Source organism: Bombina bombina, chromosome 1, assembly GCF_027579735.1.
Source record: "Bombina bombina isolate aBomBom1 chromosome 1, aBomBom1.pri, whole genome shotgun sequence".
In the NCBI taxonomy this organism is placed as follows: domain Eukaryota; kingdom Metazoa; phylum Chordata; class Amphibia; order Anura; family Bombinatoridae; genus Bombina; species Bombina bombina.
Genome location: NC_069499.1, coordinates 269,952,893 through 269,966,123, shown reverse-complemented (window position 1 = coordinate 269,966,123; position 13,231 = coordinate 269,952,893).

The window sequence follows — 13,231 nt, the reverse complement described above, 5'->3', positions numbered from 1 at the left end:
CATACCTGCTCTTTTCTTGGGCCTGAACTTTGCTGATACATTCAAACTCACCCTGGCCTCTGGGACCGTGCCTGTCCGCTAAAGAATACCTGCACTGTTACTACAGGGCAAAACCCCCCCTGTGCGCCAGCCACCCCATGACAAACCAACTTTAAACTGCCGGCTAACTTTGCCTCTAAAGACGCCGCATTGCGGCAACTCTGCTAGCTCCTCTACTATTGCAAACGTGTGACTGCCGCATTGATGCGGCCCTACTAACACTCTACCTTTCCATCTGGTTCACCGCTGCGGTCTCCCCGCTACCCTGCTGATTCACGAGTCTGCCTGCTGCTGTGTTGCGGCCCCGCTGGTGCTCTGCTTTTGCACCCTGCACCTCTGTGACCCTTCTGACGGCCCGTGGAGCGGCTCTTCCTTGCTCCTCCCTCCCCCACCGGTGCTGCGTGGGAGGGAGCGGGGCTCGGACACAGAGCAGGACCTCGGTCCGGGGGCATCCCTTACAGACTACCTTGCTGCACAGGTTGGTGCTGCTGCCTCCCCCGGTCCCGACGATCTGAGAGGGGGACCGACGCCGCCCACTGGATTAGCCGGAGCAGAGGAGGAGATACAGCAGTCCCTGCTTTGGAATCAAGCTGCTTGCCGGAGTACCTGAGCAGACGACGGACTCCCGGGGTGGCTGGATAACGCGCGGAAGGGAGGGGTAAGCTGCTAAACAGGCACCTCAGAGCTGATACACCTTGTGTTTTCTTCTCTTTTCTTATATATACTGCCAGTGTCACCCGAAGGAAATGTATATATAAGGACTGATAGGGTTCGACCCTGAAACCGATAAAGGAGCAAGAAGCTCTTAAAAAGTACCTTAAATGGGACTCTTACCACTCTGAAAATGTACACATATCTACAACTGCTTAAATAACTGTACAGAGTTAAATTTTATTGCACTATAAGAGTTGATGTTATATAGACGGGTGGAACAGATTAAGGCTTCAAATAGGCAGAAGCTACAAGTCTGTAAAAACCTCCAGGGTTGTTCTGGCCACTCTTTTTTTTGAAAGGGGGGATAGTGTCGAAAGTATATGTTGAATGTTGCACTCTAGTTTATGGCTGCAAACATTAGTATCTAGGATCACTACACAGTAGGCTAAACAGCCACAGATAACCTAGAAACACATGACCTGAAACGATCCCCCTATCTCACTCCTGTACACCATAGTCTAGACTCCCCAGAGTTGTGGCCATACACATTAAAACAAACTCTGGCCAACTGGCTGCACCCATTTCTGAGTTTTCTTTTTCCTCTGATATTCCTGCTCCGAACTATAAGAATGCAGATTTAATGTCCTATGCTGAGCATCTTCTGGGGCTCTTTTCCTTTTATTGCAGCTCTTGTCACACAAGAGCTGCCTAGGTTTCAAGTTTCTGGTGTCACCTATCAGGACCATATGGTCATGTCTGGTAAAATTTTTTCAACTGATTTAAAAAACAATCCGAAAATTTACACATATCTATAACTGTTTAAACAATTGCACAGATTTAAGTCTTACTGCACTATAAGAGTTGATGTTATATAGACGGGTGGAATAGATTAAGGCTTCAAACAGGCAGAAGCTACAAGCCTGTAAAAACCTCCAGGGTTACTCCGGTTACTTCTTTTTGAAAGGAGGGATAGTGTTGAAAGTATATGTCGAATGCTGCACATTAGTTCATGGCTGCAAATACTAGTATCTAGAATTACTACACAGTAGGCTAAACAGCCACAGGTAACCTAGAAACACATGATCTGAAAAGATCCCCCTATCTCACTCCTGTACACCATAGTCTAGACTCCCCAGAGCTCTGGTCATACATATAAAAACAAACTCTGGCCAACTGGCTGCACTTACTTCTGAGATTTCTTTTTCCTTTGATATTCCTGCTCTGAATTTTAAGAATCCAGATTTAATGTTTAATCCTATATGCTGAGCATCTTCTGGGGCTTTCTTTTTTTTCACTGCAGCTCTTGTCACACAAGAGCTGCCCAGGTTCCAAGTTTTTGGTGCCACCTATTAGGACCATATGGCCATGTCTGGTAAAATTTTTCAACTAATCTAAAAAATAATCCCTATCTAACAACAACCAGTTCATTATCAAACAAAATTAGATAATATTTAGAGTCTGATATTCTTTAGTAAGGTTTTCCAAGACACAGGGTTGCAGGTACTGTTAATAAAACAAAAACAACAACTAAACACTTAAAAGGAGAAAGCTGGCTTAGAATCAGTGGCTCTCCCTTCAATATCCCCTAAATCACATCTTTAAGACTTGGCGAGCGTGTCTCTAACCACTTCTGGCCCCTGGGAAACTTTTTCCCGGTGACCTGTAACTGCACCCCCCCTCCCACCTTTTTTTTTTTTTTTTTTTTTTTTCCTTTCTCTCACTAACCGAAATCGGGTTTAAAGCAGAGCACGCACTTCCCTCACATTTCCTCACAGCTCCCCTCACTCCCTTTCCTCACTTTTCCTTTCCTTATTTTAGCACTCTGACAATTTTTCTAAAACACGATTTTTTCTTTACACTCACTGAAGCATCCTATGGATAAATTTTTTCACTCACATGCTAAGACTCCCTCGCCAGTCATGACTGCAAAACACAAAGACAGGAGAGCAAAGAACACTATAGCAACCTCAGTTGAATCTCAAGAACCACGTCTCACTACATCTTTTGTAACTGATGTACTGGACATGCAAAATTTAGTCACCAAAATAACGGAAGCATTAGCCCCTAACTTTGATGCACTAAAGTCAGAAATCAAACAAGATATCACTCTCCTATCTCAGGAAATTAGACAGTTTGCAGGCAGAATCAGTGAAATTGAGCAGAGAGTTTCAGATCTTGAAGATCTTACCACATCACATAACACCAAGTTAGACTCAACCAAACATTCCCTAAATGCAATCCAGGCCAAACTTGAAGATATCGAGAACCGTGCCCGTAGAAACAATATACGTCTGATAGGGATACCCGAGGATAAAAGATATGAGGATCTAAACTCCTTTATTTCTGAGCATTTACCTCAGCTTCTCAAACTTCCACCTAACTACCCACCGATAGTAGTAGAGAGGGCTCATAGGCTTGGTAGACCCTGGATGGATAATAAAGGAAATCATAGACCTAGACCAGTAATCGCAAAACTCTTGAATTTTCAAGATAAGGCCACCCTGATGCAATTCTATCGTAAGAATCAGCCTATCACTATTGGAGAATCGAAAATTCTCCTTTTTCAAGATTTCTCAGCCGAAACATCATCCAAAAGGAGGGCGTTAGCCCCTATGTGCACAAAACTGATCCAACAGGGCTACCAAGCCACCATAATCTATCCTGCAAAACTTAAAATCAAAGAAGCTGAGAACACATTTATTTTCAATACTCTTCAAGAAGTAGAACAACATCTGAAAGACTCCAACACTCTAGGCATATATCCACTAGGTTGAAAGGGGAAGAGAGAGAAAGAAGGGGGAAAGGGTTTTTTTTTTTTTTCTCTTGTTGATTTTTCTATTCTCTTCCTTTTCCTCTCTACTTTTCCTTATCATGAGCAGGATTCCTTGTTTTAGGAAAGTTACGATAGATGGGGCCTTAAGCCCTCCTGGTTTCCCCCTCCCCCTTTTTTTTTTCCTTTCTTTTCTTTATTTCCTTCCCCCCCCGCCCGCGCCGGTCACACCTGGACTCGGTCACACTACCCAGCTAAAAACCTATGGCCAACTTTAAACTAGTCTCATGGAATGTGGGTGGGATCTCCACTCCAATTAAAAGGAAGGCCATTTTAACGCACCTGAGGAAATTAGGGACTGATATAGCATTTCTGCAGGAAACGCATCTAACAGCAGAAGAATCCCAGAAACTTAAATCCACATGGGTAAAAGAAATCTTTTTTTCCCCGGGAGAGCGAAGGAAACGAGGGGTGGCGATTCTGATAGGGAAGAAAACTGACCAAGCAGTTACTTACAGCGACATAGACCCAGATGGGAGATTCATAATAATTAAACTTAAAATCCATAAAACAATTTATACACTATGCAATGTCTATGCCCCTAACAAATTAGATCCCAGTTTTTGGCACAAGATTCAGGCCAAAATTCTCTCTGTTCAGGAGGGACACCTAATACTAGGAGGCGATTTCAATATGTCTCCACAGTGCCCATTGGACAGACTTAGAACCTCTGGTAAGCTGCCCAAACAAAAACGGGATAATTTAGAAGCTAAATTAATAAAATCAATCATGCATAACCTAGCAATAAGAGATATTTGGAGGCTTCAAAACCCAGATGCCAGAGATTTCACCTGTCTGTCCAAGGCGCACAAAACAATGTCCAGAATCGATCTTTTTCTTATCAGCGACAGAATAAGGCTGACAGATGCAAAGGCAGGCTTGTCTCCTATTTTTCTATCAGATCACGGCCCCATTCTGCTTGAGCTACTAACTAGTTGCTATAATAAGAAACCAACACGCTTTTTATTTCCTTCCTTTCTCGCGAATGATCTGAAGTTTAAGAACTGGCTTAAACTCAAATTTGTGGACTACCTGGATCATAATCAAGACTACATAGACTCGCCCCTGCTTTTCTGGGAGGCTGCTAAGGCAGTCCTCCGGGGCGAAATCATAGCCTATAGCGCGGAAAGATTTAGGAAAATACGACAAAGGGAGAAAGAAATTACTAGCTCAGTGATCAATTCATATAACTCTTATTTACTTGAAAAATCACCTAGATATTGGGCGAAATATATTCGGGCAAAAAATACAAGAGACACATTTACAATTTTCCAGGAAACGCAGAGGGATCTCAGACTCCAAGCCAGAATCTATAGATTTGGTAACAAATCTGGCAAATTACTGGCAAATCTGGTAAAAAGGGAAAAGAAAACACCTCTCATTGAAAAGATTCAAGAGGATGGTATTCTTCTTGACAATCCAGAAGCAATAGCGAAAGCTTTCACGAGCTATTATCAGAATCTCTATCTAAGCAGAGGCTCAGATACTTCTCAGGCATCCCAATTCTGGAGTCGAGTAACCTGCCCAAAAATATCAATGGAATTAATTAATTCCCTAAACACACCAATCACTGAATCAGAGATTAATAAAACAATTGTAGATCTTGCCAATAATAAATCACCCGGACCAGACGGTCTCCCAAATGAGTTCTACAAAATTCTGAATTCTGAGATTACTCCCTACCTCAACAATTTATTTAACAGTATGTATATCAAAGGCAATCAGGTGGCCGCTTCTTTCTCTTCATCTAATACTGTTCTAATTTTGAAGGGAGGGAAAGATCCCTCCCTCAAAGAATCTTATAGGCCTATAGCTCTCCTGAACGGAGACTACAAGATATTCTGTTCTATCTTGGCTGAACGCCTCCAAGCACCACTTGCCACGGTGATACATCCGGATCAGGCAGGGTTTCTGAGGGGGCGAAACTCCTCAGCTAAAATCAGAGAAGCTATACTTACTACGGAGTATTTCAGGAAACTGGAAATACTTGAGGGAGGGGGGGAGGGGGTGGCACCCGACCTGGCTATTCTTTCGATCGATGCAGAGAAAGCATTCGATTCGATACATTTCGACCATCTCTTCTCATCTCTGACAAATTTTGGTTTCAAAGGTAAAGTTCTTGAATTCATTATGAATTTATATAAAGAACCACACACTACCTTGATTGTCAATTCTATAGCCTCTTCACAGATAACTCTTGGAAGGGGAACGCGCCAGGGGTGCCCCCTCTCTCCTCTTCTCTTTGACATCTCAATCGAACCACTAGCAATTATGGTTAGGCAACAACTTCCAGGCATCAAGATAGGGAAGCAAGTCATAAAAATCGCTTTATATGCAGACGACCTTTTGCTATACCTTTCAGATACTAAATCCAGCATCCCCAAATTGTTAAACATTACTACTCAATTTGGGTCTTTCTCGGGATACAGGATTAACGAAGTAAAATCAGAACTATTATGGTTGAGACAAAATAAAGATTCTCTTCACGATATCCCTTTCTCTGTCTCTAAAACATCTCTTAAATATCTTGGAATCTTAATCCCCTCATCCCAGGGGGACTTATACAATCTTAATTTCTCTCCGATCTTTGAAATGATCAGGGAAAAACTCAAAAATTGGCAATCCCTTCCGCTATCCTTATCCGGACGGATCGCTCTGTTCAAAATGATCTTGCTCCCAAAACTCCTCTACCTTCTCCAGAACGTCCCAGTAATTCTCTTGGAGAAAGACATACGCTCCTTAAATGGCTTACTTAGTAAATTCCTCTGGCAGGAAAAAAGACCTCGGATATCCCTAAAAAAACTTTTTCTATCAAAAGAGAGTGCTGGTCTTGCACTGCCAGACATTCGATCCTATAATTATGCTTTCTTAGCCCGCGTGGTGGCCGACTGGCTATCCCAGAGTAATTATGTTACGAATCAGCCCCTGGAAGAGAACATGTGTAGTCCATATCAGCTGATAGCGCTGGCCCATTGCCCACCAAAAGACCTACCAGGCAGAATCAAAAGATTCAAATCTGTCTCTAATCCACTAAGGGCCTGGTGGAAAATAAGCAATCTACTATCTCTAAACGGGAAAATTTCTCATTATCTTCCAATACAGGGAAATCCGAAATTCCCCGCAGGAGTTAGCTCGGGAACTTTTGGGAAATGGCAAGACCTAGGTTTAAGTAGGGTAATACAACTTTGGGATCCAGAAAGAAACATTGTCAAATCCTTTGACGAGCTAAAAGGAGAGTTTCACATCAACAATAAGGAATTTTTTGCATTCCTACAAGTTAGACATTTCTTACTCGAACTAGTGAACGAGGCAGGATGGAGCTGGAATATGGGAAAACTGGAAGGCTGGATCACTTTGTTTAAGAACGGCATTAGGTCTATTTCCCCATGCTATCAGTTGCTTAAATCAGCCAAAGGCGCTGTAGAGCTAGAGAAAATCACTGCTTTATGGAACAGGCTACTACCACAATCCACTATTGATACAAAAATTATCCAAAACTCAATATGCAAAGTGGCTCAGGTCTCTCTTTCAGCCACATGGCGCGAGATGCACATTAAACTTCTTCACAATGTATACTTCACCCCCAAAAAAGGCGATAAAATTCATTATGCCAGCTTTAACAAATGCCCAAAGTGTTCACTCCCCGCAGCGGACGTAATACACATGATCTGGAGCTGCCCCAGAATAAGATACCTTTGGTATAAACTAGAATTCTGGATTAACAAAACCCTCAGGATCTCCCATCCGGGTCTCACACAGCTGCTGATTGTTTTTGGTCACGGGGAACACAATTCAGAGAATAAACTGATACTTTTATCTATCTTAGCAACTAGATATCTTATCTTTAAAAAATGGAAGACGAGGGCAGTACCATCTATCTCAGAGATAAAGAACTGTCTGAAAAAACAATGTCTCTTAGAACAAAGGGACACCAATCTAGATAATGACTTAGACATTAGAAGATTCTTTAGCAAATGGTCTGCCTTCATCAAGTCACTACAAGATACAGAAATACAGGACCTTATATTCCCCTTCAGGAACTCGGAATTGGTTCTTCTGGGTGCTTGGTAGAGATCTGAAGGTGCTCTGACGCGGGCGGGGTTCTTCTTATATCCCTATATCCCTTCTCTTCTTTTTTTCTCACTTCCTTCCTTCCCCAAATTTTTTTTTTTTTTTTTTTTTTCTTTCTCTTTTTTTTTTTTTCTTCTCCCTTTTTTTTTGTTTTTTTTTTAATCAGTATAAATAAAATAGAAAAGATTCCAGCTTAGTGCACAAATTTTTGCTGTGGGGACCAACTTAATAAGATAAAATGAAGTTATTGTTTTAAACTATTTTTGTGGTTCTCCGAAATGTGATTTACCTGGCCCTGCGTGGCACAAAGAGGTTGAATTTATTTCCGACTGTACACTCTGCTGGATTTAAATAAATATTTAAAAAAAAAAAAAAATAACAGTGTTGGTTATGCAAAACTGGGGTAAGGGTAATAAAGGGATTATCTATCTTTTTAAACAATACAAATTCTGGAGTAGACTTTAAGGGATGCATTCACACCATCAGTCTGATATTTCTGAATTGCAGAGGAAACATTGAGGATTTGTTTTTTATTTATTTTTAAATAAATAAACACAAGCTTCCCAACAAACCTATTAACTGTTGCTTCAGCTATTAAAGAAAATTAAATAAATAAATAGACACTTTGGATATGAAGGTGTGTAAAAGTTATCATAGATGATGGAGAATTAAGGTGTGTTTTTGTGAATTTCCTTAAACTATACTTGATTTTAAAAATCCAGATAACCTGCCTACTCTACCCTATCCCTATCATCTAATATCTTCTCTGTCTTCCACCCTTAATTCATCTGTTACTCACATTTTCAACCTATCCTTTTCCACCAGTTCATTCCCATCTACTTTCAAACATGCAAAGGTCCCCAAGTTCTAAAAAAAACCTCCCTTGACCCTACATCTCCTGCAAACTACCACCCCATATCACTTCTTTTACTTACATCAAAACCTGGAAAAACTGCCTAACCAACTTCTTGTCTTCCAACTTCTAGCTTGATCCCCTGCAATTTCACTGCTTACGCCCCAACACTCAACTAAAACTGCCCTCACCAAAGTTACTAACAATCTTCTTTCTGCTAAAAGTAATGGCCACTACTTTATATACTTATTTTACTTGACCTCTGAGCTGCCTATGACACTGTTGACCTCCTCCTACAGACTCTCAACTCACTTGGTCTCTTTGACACTGTTCTCTCTTGGATACACTCTTATCTTTCTAACAGGTCTTTTTCTGCATCATTTGCTGGCAACTCCTCCTCTTCAATGCCTCTCTCAGTTGGAGTACCTCAAGGCTCTGTCCGGGGTCCTCTACACTTCTCCATTTATACTTCTTCACTTTGTAAACTTAACAGTTATGGCTTAAAATATCACCCCTATGCTGATGACACTCAGATCTACCTCTCCATCCCTGCTCTCTCTCATTTCTTCCTGGATGGCCTCTCACCACTTACGCTTAACATGGTAAAGACTGAGCTCCTTCTAATCCCCCGTCTAGCTCTACTATGATCTCTGACTTTTCTATCACTGTCAACGTCATCACTATTTCCCCATCAACCCAAGTCCGCTGCCTCAGAATTACACTTGACTCCAATAATTGCTTTCTTCATCCTGCCTCAAAAAACCTACATAACATTTCCAAAATACATCCTTTTCTGAGCGTTGACATCACTAAGCAACTGATCTGCTTCCATGTAATTTCACGACTTGGCTACTACAATAACCTACTAACTGACCTTCCTCTCTCTCGTGTATGGACAGCTCTGCAGAATATGTTGGTGCTTAAAGTATAATAATAATAAAAACTATTTTTGTTTTTATAATTAAAATGTTTTATAAACATAATTATTTAGATTAGAATTGTTTTCAGTCCCACTTGTCTTTTTAAAAAAACCATACTTAAAATACAGATTTGTACATTTCAGTGCTCAAGTGCGAATACCATTAGAGGTCTAGATTATGAGTGGAGAAAGCGTCTGATACCATGCGTATTACAAGTGGAAAGTAAAAAGTTATTGTGTTAACGTATTCTTCCAAATACTTTCAATGGAGTGGAAAAAACTTAACACCCAACAAGTAGCACAAAACTGATTGCATTTTCACAAGTGCGCTAACCCAACATGAAATATTAATATTTCACATTCCAATGTTCTTCACATAGCAGAATATGTTCTATTTATTCTAAGATTCATATTTCTTTATATATATATATATATATTATTTTTTTGGTAATATATATATATATATATATATATATAAAGATATAAACAGATATATATAGGTATATCTATTTAAAAATACTTAGAACATATTCCCCTATGTGAAGAGCATTGGAATGTTAAATAATTACAGTACAAATACAGTTAAACACTTACGGCTAGATTTAGAGTTTTGTCGGTAACGACCCGCGTAGCTAACGCTGGCTTTTTTCTGGCCGCACCTTTTAAATAACTCTGGTATTGAGAGTCCACAAAATGGCTGCGTTAGGCTCCAAAAAAGGAGCGTAGAGCATATTTAACGCAACTTCAACTCTCGATACCAGAGTTGCTTACGGACGCGGCCAGCTTCAAAAACGTGCTCGTGCACGATTCCCCCATAGGAAACAATGGGGCTGTTTGAGCTGAAAAAAAACCTAACACCTGCAAAAAAGCCGCGTTCAGCTCCTAACGCAGCCCAATTGTTTGCTATGGGGAAACACTTCCTACGTCTGCACCTAACACTCTAACATGTACCCCGAGTCTAAACACCCCTAACCTTACACTTATTAACCCCTAATCTGCTGCCCCCGCTATCGCTGACCCCTGCATATTATTATTAACCCCTAATCTGCCGCTCCGTAAACCGTCGCTACTTACATTATCCCTATGTACCCCTAATCTGCTGCCCTAACATTGCCGACCCCTATATTATATTTATTAACCCCTAATCTGCCCCCACAACGTCGCCTCCACCTGCCTACACTTATTAACCCCTAATCTGCCGAGCGGACCGCACCGCTATTATAATAAAGTTATTAACCCCTAATCCGCCTCACTAACCCTGTAATAAATAGTATTAACCCCAAATCTGCCCTCCCTAACATCGCCGACACCTAACTTCAAACATGAACCCCTAATCTGCCGACTGAAGCTCACCACTATTCTAATAAATGTATTAACCCCTAAAGCTAAGTCTAACCCTAACACTAACACCCCCCTAAGTTAAATATAATTTAAATCTAACGAAATTAATTAACTCTTATTAAATAAATTATTCCTATTTAAAGCTAAATACTTACCTGTAAAATAAATCCTAATATAGCTACAATATAAATTATAATTATATTATAGCTATTTTAGGATTTATATTTATTTTACAGGTAACTTTGTATTTATTTTAACCAGGTACAATAGCTATTAAATAGTTAAGAACTATTTAATAGCTAAAATAGTTAAAATTATTACAAAATTACCTGTAAAATAAATCCTAACCTAAGTTACAATTAAACCTAACACTAGACTATCAATAAATTAATTAAATACAATACCTACAATTACCTACAATTAAACCTAACACTACACTATCAATAAATAAATTAAATACAATATCTACAAATAAATACAATTAAATAAACTAACTAAAGTACAAAAAATTAAAAAGAACTAAGTTACAAAAAATAAAAAAATATTTACAAACATTAGAAAAATATTACAACAATTTTAAACTAATTACGCCTACTCTAAGCCCCCTAATAAAATAACAAAGCCCCCCAAAATAAAAAAAATGCCCTACCCTATTCTAAATTACAAAGTTCAAAGCTCTTTTACCTTACCAGCCCTGAACAGGGCCCTTTGCGGGGCATGCCCCAAGAAATTCAGCTCTTTTGCCTGTAAAAAAACACATACAATACCCCCCCAACATTACAACCCACCACCCACATACCCCTAATCTAACCCAAACCCCCCTTAAATAAACCTAACACTAAGCCCCTGAAGATCTTCCTACCTTGTCTTCACCTCACCGGGTATCACACCGATCCGTCCTGGCTCCGATATCTTCATCCAACCCAAGAGGGGGCTAGACATCCATCATCAGACGGCTGAAGAAGTCCAGAAGAGGGTCCAAAGTCTTCATCCTATCCGGGAAGAAGAGTAGATCCGGACCGGCAACCACCTTCTTCCAAGCGGCATCTTCTATCTTCATCTGATGAGGACCGGCTCCATCGTGAAGACCTCCAGCGTGGACCCATCTTCTTCCGACGACGTCCAACTGAAGAATGACGGTTCCTTTAAGGGACGTCATCCAAGATGGCATCCCTCGAATTCCGATTGGCTGATCGGAACAGCCAATAGAATGCCAATAGCCAATAGAATGCGAGCTCAATCTGATTGGCTGATCGGATCAGCCAATCGGATTGAACTTGATTCTGATTGGCTGATTCCATCAGCCAATCAGAATTTTCCTACCTTAATTCCGATTGGCTGATAGAATCCTGTCAGCCAATCGGAATTCGAGGGACGCGATCTTGGATGACGTCCCTTAAAGGAACCGTCATTCTTCAGTTGGACGTCGTCGAAAGAAGATGGGTCCGCGCTGGAGGTCTTCACGATGGAGCCGGTCCTCATCGGATGAAGATAGAAGATGCCGCTTGGAAGAAGATGGTTGCCGGTCCGGATCTACTCTTCTTCCCGGATAGGATGAAGACTTTGGACCCTCTTCTGGACTTCTTCAGCCGTCGGATGATGGATGTCTAGCCCCCGCTTGCGCTTGGATGAAGATTTTGGAGCCAGGACGATACCCGGTGAGGTGAAGATAAGGTAGGAAGATCTTCAGGGGCTTAGTGTTAGGTTTATTTAAGGGGGGTTTGTTTTAGATTAGGGGTATGTGGGTGGTGGGTTGTAATGTTGGGGGGGGGTATTGTATGTGATTTTTTACAGGCAAAAGAGCTGAATTTCTTGGGGCATGCCCCGCAAAGGGCCCTGCTCAGGGCTGGTAAGGTAAAAGAGCTTTGAACTTTTGTAATTTAGAATAGGGTAGGGCATTTTTTTATTTTGGGGGGCTTTGTTATTTTATTAGGGGGCTTAGAGTAGGTGTAATTAGTTAAAAATTTCTGTAATATTTTTCTAATGTTTGTAAATATTTTTTTATTTTTTGTAACTTAGTTCTTTTTTATTTTTTGTACTTTAGTTAGTTTATTTAATTGTATTTATTTGTAGATATTGTATTTAATTCATTTATTGATAGTGTAGTGTTAGGTTTAATTGTAGATAATTGTAGGTATTGTATTTAATTAATTTATTGATAGTCTAGTGTTAGGTTTAATTGTAACTTAGGTTAGGATTTATTTTACAGGTAATTTTGTAATTATTTTAACTATTTTAGCTATTAAATAGTTCTTAACTATTTAATAGCTATTGTACCTGGTTAAAATAAATACAAAGTTACCTGTAAAATAAATATAAATCCTAAAATAGCTATAATATAATTATAATTTATATTGTAGCTATATTAGGGTTTATTTTACAGGTAAGTATTTAGCTTTAAATAGGAATAATTTATTTAATAAGAGTTAATTTATTTCGTTAGATTTAAATTATATTTAACTTAGGGGGGTGTTAGGGTTACGGTTAGACTTAGCTTTAGGGGTTAATCCATTTATTACAGTAG